Below are 8102 nucleotides of genomic sequence, written 5' to 3'. Positions count from 1 at the left end.
TTTCTTAGTCAACTCTAGTTCAGCTTCTTCTCTCAGCTCTATTCTGGTTCTGCTGCAAAGGACTAACTAAACCTTGGAGCACACTCCTCATCTCAGGATGTTTGTAACTTCCTTTAGCTACAGTGTAAAAAAGTGAAATAATGTGTTGTTTGTTTGTTTGTTTTTCCTCCCCTGAAGGAAACAATTTTGTATAATATTTCCCTTTCAATCATCTACACTCTCCAATTTACTTCTGCAGCTTCAACTCACCAGCTAGAACACCAGTATGTCCATACTAGAAAAACCGGGAAAGAGTAAAGAAATACAACCCATTTACAAACCCCACAAATAGTACAAACAACCACCCCTGTCACCAAAATCTAGAAGCTATTGGGTGCTGCTCATCAGCAAAGCAGACCCCAGCTCTAACAGTTACTTTTCTTCTACCCATAGGTGGCACTGGATATGTTTGTAAGATCTCGGCCTGTGCTTGCCGACACTTCTGCAGACCTTGACTGGAGCTTCTTGTCCGATTTCTCCCTCGCTGTCGGCAGAGGTGTTAATCACAAATTTTAAATACATTCAGAAGCAGCGTCAGACCAACTAAGCACTCGTTTATAAAGCAAGAAGCAAACTCTCCTCATGTCTGCCAGTTTACACACCTCCACCGCCTGGGTGTTAATCCGTGTCCTCTGGCTGTCCTCAAATGTTAAGGCCAAATGGTAGCAAATATCAATCTGAATCTTACTTCTCTGGAAAAGCAGCTTTATAAATACTAGGGCATATTTAACACTGTTCTCCCAAACCTTTTTACGTTTTCCGGTGAAAAGAAGCAGCAAACTCACCAGGTTCCCGTGGGAAACAGCATCAACCCACAGTTCACTGACATTCACCCCAAATTTGACAATGCAACATTGACTGTTAGTTGAGCCACAGACCTTTCTAGATTTTAACCATTATGTTAAGCCACAAATATTTTGCCAACACATGAGAAATTTCAGAATTTTGGTAAAACACCAAAAACCTGAAAAATAATGCTGTTCATGAAGACAAATGAATAAAAATTCCTTAGAATAAATTGTTAAAATATTTCATGCAAATAATGTTCTTTTTTTTGTTGTTGTTAATTTTTAACACTTAAAACTATGAATTAACTAAAATACCGTGATGAAAGCATTGGTTTGAATTATAAAACAGTAAACTCTTCTCCTTGAACATATCAAAAAGGAGCATTTCAATAAGGCAATTTTTCCCCCTGAAATGTTTCAGATAAGATCAGAACAATCAAAACTGATCCTTTCGTACAAGCAGGTTTTATTTTTGTTCCAATGAACCTACATTTTTCAAAAGAAAAAAAGAATGAAAATAAAAATGTCAGACTTATTTTGTGTCCTATTTCTTTTTCTCATGATCTGCTAATTTTTAACCCTCTGTTGCCTTTCATTTTGTCCTTATTTTAATTTTTCATTATTTTTTATTTTAATTCTTAGAGCCAAAATGTTGGAGAATAGATGTATAATTAGATTTTTTTTTTTTTTTTTTTTTCTCCAACACTGCTGTTTGATCCTGGCCTTTAGAAAAGGAGGTTACCCTTAACAACCTTCTCCATCCAGAGAGACCTACAAGGGAGACCTTACTCCAAACACATTTAAAACTTCTTCAAACAGCCCGGGAACTGCCTCAGCTTGCTCTGCCCATCTTTACACCCAGCACATAAGAAGAAGAAGAGAAAAGATGGATCGGTCTTATACCTATTGAGGGAAGGGCTCATTTCACCTCAGTTGAACCACCTAAAATGGAGATGTCCAGTTGAAACCACCCGTGCAGGGTCTCTCAATATGCAGCGAAGAGTGATGATCTACCTCAGCCTGAAGCAGTTTCTGTGAGTTGAGTTGCTCTCCAGAAATGCCAAGTGCCTACTGAAGCAGCCTGTGTAACTAGCTTATACTCGGCATGTCTTGTTTAGCTGGCATGGTTAACCTGAGGACAAAGACCCCATGTACATACCTTGAATGCAAAGGCTGCTTTTGGGAATGGTACACATAAAGATGGCTGAGTGTATCCTTTCCCTCTGCTCTCACCAACCTGTCATCATCTGCAGTGCTACATCGATAGGTTTTTAAACCTCAGGCCATCTTTTTGCCATCGTTTGGGTGATTTGCCAGGTACTGCACTGCCCTGCCCTTTGTTCTTTTCCTTAGTCTCCAGAGTAAACATAAACATTACATACTGCAATTACCAGGCTTGTTTGTTTGTTTGTTTGTTTTACAAAATGAGGCCAAGAAATAGCCTAAATATAAACCAGTATATTATACCCTAACACACAAAGGCAGAATTATTATTATTTGTTCCTGTTGCAGTGTTATTTTAGTCCACTTTCCAGTTTCATTTAAATGATTAGTTATTGTGCACCTCACTTTTCTAAACAAACAAAAAACTAAACAAACAAAGATCTATCTTAACACATTTTGGCTCTGTTAAACTATCTTTTACACATGAATTAGTGGGAATTTTATTGCTGTATTTTCCCAACTTATTAAAAGGGCTGTACTTCACAAATAAAAACACAGGATGGATTTATTATTTACAGTTCTAGTCTTCATATCTACTTAATATGTGTAAAGTGTTTAGTTTTCCAATGTAGTCCAGCTGCATCACTGGAATCAAACTTGTAATTGCCTCTTTGGGATTTAAAACCATTATAGTTGTGCTTTTATGTTCTCTTTTGTTTTGCTTGAATCACTTTTTCAGGTCTATGAAGTACAGCTGGCACAATAAAAGTTTGATCAATGCATAACCAATGCAGTGTATATTTCTTCCAGATATATAAAACCCAGGTGAAAAATGTTAATCTATGAAAATTATCTTTGTCAGCTACTTATTCTTGGAATTTAAATCGGTTTCAATCTTGAGGTATATGGCTTGGCCTGGGGTTTTCCAGTCTGGGTTTTTCAACAGTTTCTTGTAATGTGTACATTTGACATATTAAAATGAATTATTGCCTGATGTAAAGTTTCAATTACCAGGGCAGATTTTTTTCTCATACTGTGATACTTGAATAAAATTATCCTGGTACCACAGGAGTTAGCACTGGAAAAAGCCTACATAAGCAGCCTTTATTTCCTTACCAATTTAGGATACTCTCACGCATCATTGACATTGATGCTATTGGATCATGTACACAAATCCTTTAGGCCTCAAAGTCATGCTTTGAGCGTACAGGAAATCACCAAATCCCTGCCAAGAAACTGAAAAATTAAACCATTCAATTTTGGCAACGCGAACCGGCCTTCAAGTTCTGGAGTGCATTAACCTGGTGAACAATTAATTCTCGTTCTGTCATTCTGATTTAGTGGCCTTCTCCACCTAAAGCCTGACTTTTTTGGAATTGCTGGTGGAGAAAGGTGTCCTTCGATATGAGCCAGGAATTCAGACTCTGGCCTTCAGATAACATTTATTACACTATACCCTTTTAAAGTCAAATGTAAAATTAAGTAGAAAACAGAAAATGTCAGTATATATATTTTTGATGGTAGGTTTTCTAAATAACAGTGTATAAAAACATTGTATGTGTATTAACATAAAACTGCAGAGCCAGCTAAAAGGTGGTGTTGCCAGAGCTCATGATTTCAGCAAGTTTCACAATATTTGATGTTTGTCTCTGAAAGCTCAGTTCAGGATTTAAATGATTACATTAGCCTCAGAAGCAAGACCACAAATAAAATGGACAAGATTTGTAAATAAATTTAGAAGCCAACTTCACTGTTAGCAACTTAGACCCTGGACTCCTCTGTTCTGTTCATGTTATATGTAATACATTGCATAGCCCTGTGTGTTTCAGAGCCTGATTGACTTTGTCATCAAGCATGTAAGCTGTCCATACACCCTAGTAGAAAGCCTCTCACAGCCACACTAAAGTATTGAGGAATAAGCCTAATTTATAAAGGTATCACAGCTTGAATGGTGAGCAAGTCTGGACTTCCTACTCTGCCTACACAGTATGTTTGTTCCAACTGTGCATGCAAGACAGAATTTCTTTGTGGAGGCATGCATAAAGACAGAGTCTCTAGTACTAATAAGAAGACTCTCCTAGACAATCTTCATGTAGGTATTATAAATGTGTCTCTGGGAACAGAAATTGCACCACAACATAAATGTGATTTGACCAAAAGTGTGAGGGGAAACAGCTACTTCTGCAATAGACTTGACTAGTCTGATCACAGTGGAGGCTCTCATACTGTCCAGAAGAAGAGTGATTTTCTAGACTATATTCAGATTACTTTTTCCTATCTAAATAAACCTAAATATGAGATTCAGGTTTCTGGAACTTAAATTTGAATTTATAAATTCAAGACTCATATTTTGCTAATGTGTTGAAATAAAGTTAATGTTCAGCTGAATCCCAGCCCTTCCTCAGTGTACCTTTTGCCATACAACGAAGATATTTTGCATATACATAGTCATGTAAATTTCAGTTAATACTCACTAGAATGATTTTGCAGTTCTCTTTGTCCCTGTCATCAGAAATGGGTGTAGCAAGAACATATTCACAACTGCAATATTTTCTAGAACAAAGAATATGCACAAGGTAATCACAATCATCATTCAAAGGAAGACATCATTTACTAATGCCACTAAACTAAGAGAAAGCCCACAGCTATGTTCTTAGATATTAACTTTCAACATACATTAGATAGACAGATATTTATTTACTGTCCAACAGACATTTCTGAAAATTCTTCTATGCTAATTACTGCGTGGAACTCTTCTTTTAGGTTGTCTCTTGAATTAAGACTCTTACTCTGTTCAGATAACTCTGTTAGACTGATTCTACCATGAATATCTACAAGGAAACAGCCATGCTATTGGTATAAGTTCCGAGGAAGATTTTCTCTTCCATTTTCCCTACAATCATCACTTATTTGTCACCAATGTCCCTATTTGTCTGCTGTTCTCCTGTCTCTTCTGCTCATTCCTCATCTGTTCTTTGTTTCAGTCACTAGCGGTAACTTTCCCAAAATACCCCAGTGATTAAAGACATGACTGTCATGATTTGGCAGATCTCATGGAGCTTTCCAAAAACACCTCACTTTTTTACTTCTACTGATTTAAAAGACAGCTAATTGCAAAGGATCATCTTCTGGCTACCCTCTCTGGGCAGCCAACTTAGACATGGTTGCTCCTGCTCTCAACTGATTGTATACAGACTTTAGATGAGGCAACTTCAAACAGCAAATGCCCTGGATTGCTTATCCCTTTCTAGTACTTAGGCCATAATTGTTCACCTCAAAATAGCCCTCAGACATTTTTTAAAAATCTAATGAGGGGTTTTCTTGCATCATTTTCAACCTAGATAGTAAAAAACTTCTCCCTTCTTGAAATTCAGTGGGCCTTAAGCTCCTGTATGGCTGCCAGAAAGCTGGACTTGGGATTTTGAAAGTGCAGGTCTGTGCTATGAATCCTTCTCTATGAGATCTGGTTCAATAAGAGGTTTTCTAAACTCTCCTAAGAACCTCCCATTCCCACTGATTCCCTGTCAAAGACAACTGTCTCTCCATTGTGATAATACTTGTGTGTTTACATTCAAGACCACCTTTTAAAATTTGCTTTAAAAAAAAAATAATCATATAAATGAAAGGAAGGTACTACTACGGTGAAGAACTGGAGCCAGGACAGAAATGAAATTTCCTAAAATGATTTTGCAAACAAATATTTTATAAAGTAGCATTTAGAACTAAATTATTTAGGGCCTTGTTGTGTTCAGTGACCAGTGACGTAGGCTTCCACCACCCTCAGACCTCACACCACCATCACATCCCAGCATGGGTGGATGGAAGCTAAATAATCAAATGCTGTTGTCACTCTGACATATCTCATCCTTTTTATAAAAATATCCTTATCCTGTCTAGCTCTTGCTATCATACAGAGTCTCAGTTTGTCAAGGTTTAGGCCAAATCAAGCCTTTGTAAAACAGTTCTTTATTTTTGACTGTAGAGACTAGGATGTGGAAAACAAACACCAGCAAAAGAACTGCAGTCACAACTGCTGCCATAATTTGGATGGTGTGAGGTGCCTGTGAAGCTTAGTTCCTCCTAACTCAGCGTTCAGGTAGGGTAGCTGCACTACGTTCCAAATTGTGCCATTTTAAAGTAAATTATTCTCCTTTCACAGCACAATAATTGTTAACTGTGAATATTTGCAGCCATTACAGGGGTACAAATAGGAGGCAGAGTAATGGAAGACTTGTTAATTTATTTTACCAGTGGGATATAATGGTTCCTCAGCACTTCTCTCAGAAGAAAGAGGCATGAAGAAAGTATGTACTGTATGTCTTTCAAACTCTCCCTTTCCATCATCATGTTTGTATAAAGACCTGCAGCATGATTTGTAATGCTGCACTCTCCAGAACTGCTGCTTTAATTATGTGTAATATAGCTAACAAGATGTACAAAGCAGGAAGGAAGATAACTGTTCAACCATACTTGGCCTGACATCTCTTGATTCTCATGAGAAAGGCCAGACTAGCAGGTTCTAGAGGCTGAAAGTCAAATGCTTAATCATCAGAAATTCTGTATGGAGATCAGTGTTCCATATACCTTCCCATCTAAACCACCACAAAGCTTTCCTCACCCACAGCCATCATCAAAAAGGAGAAGACAGTTCAACCTCAATTCTTGTTATGATCTAAACATCTGTGCTGCAGCAACCACAAAAAGAAGACATTTAAAACCAATGGTAGCCATAATTATCTTGTTGTTTGGCCAGATCTTTCAACTAACTAGGAACTCAGTTCCCACAGGATGCCAAGCCATCACCAGATGGTTCTCTGAAACCCTTTTTGCCAAGTTCACAGTACAATTTGGACGAAGTTGCACAACTTGTGTTAGAAAGCCTCTTTCTGCCACTACCAGTATTTCTGGACCCCTCAAGCTTTTTATCCTCTTCACATGCCACCTACACATGGGACATGTGGCTCTGGCATGCTCAGCCATGGCAGGCATGTTAAGACATGCTGCCATGACCCAGAGAGAAAGAGTACCTTCATGCTGAGCTCCTTGAAATGACACCCCCATCCCTCTACTGTGTCATGGTCTCTCCTTCCCTGAGAGAAACCATATACCAAACCTCATCAACAGATGATGGATCAGGAGGGAAACCACAAGGCTGTACTGCATATGCATGAGAACAAGACCTAATTATGAGAGAATGAGAGGTGGAAGTTGGTTGTGTAAGACCTGCACAAAACACATGAGCCTTGACTACTTGTGCTCTTCTCTGCAAGCCTGTCTTTGCATTCAGATGTCTGCCATCTCTCATGAACCACAGCAGCGTTTGGTGCTGTGGTCAAAAGCAAATTTCTTGGGGTTTCCCCTTCACTGGAAATCCCCTTGTTAAGGCTGTTGTTGCTGGGGAACTCTGTGCAGCCTTTCCTCTTGTTGAGGGCTGAACTTTGTAGTCTCAACCTTTAATTAGCTTTCCCTTGACCCCTTCGCAAGGCTTACCACTGGAAGGCTGCTCCCTGGGGTGAGGAAGACACCTGCTTGCGTAAGTAAGACATTTTGATGAATCTCTTTAGAAGTACTCATGCTGAGAGAGCCGTCAGGACCTGCAGAGCACTCTATCTCAGCTTCACGATAATGGGGTTTTCTGCAAAATACTGTGGAGTGTCCACCAATTAAGGTCTTTTCAGTTTTGCCCCTTTTGTCTTACTGACATTGCCTGCGTTCTGGCCATTCCCAGCCATGATGATTTTACACAAGATAGAAGAAAAAAAGAAGGGCTAATTTAATGAGTCTTTCCACAAGCAGATCCCTTGCTCTCAGCAACCCAGGTAGGCACCTACATGCAAGAAGCCTCTGTTAAAGGGACATGAGACATCTCACTGTGCATAGACATGGAGTATTCCACAAGAGGTCAAGAAACTTTGATAACATTGCTACTTCAGAAAGGTTTGAGCTGGAAACTCCTCCAGTGTCTGAAGCAAGTATTACTTTTGGAATGCAAAGACACCATAAGAAGAGTAATCTCGTCAGCTGCCGTGATGCAGCTTCCTATAGAGCACCCACCACAGAGCTGAACTCTCATGGTCTCTCCATGGTCAGCAATGGGAAACAAGGACCATC

The sequence above is a fragment of the Columba livia genome, chromosome 2 (assembly GCF_036013475.1).
Source record: "Columba livia isolate bColLiv1 breed racing homer chromosome 2, bColLiv1.pat.W.v2, whole genome shotgun sequence".
Lineage (NCBI taxonomy): Eukaryota > Metazoa > Chordata > Aves > Columbiformes > Columbidae > Columba > Columba livia.
The sequence above is the reverse complement of the archived record's forward strand: the minus strand, read 5'-3'. Positions refer to the sequence as shown.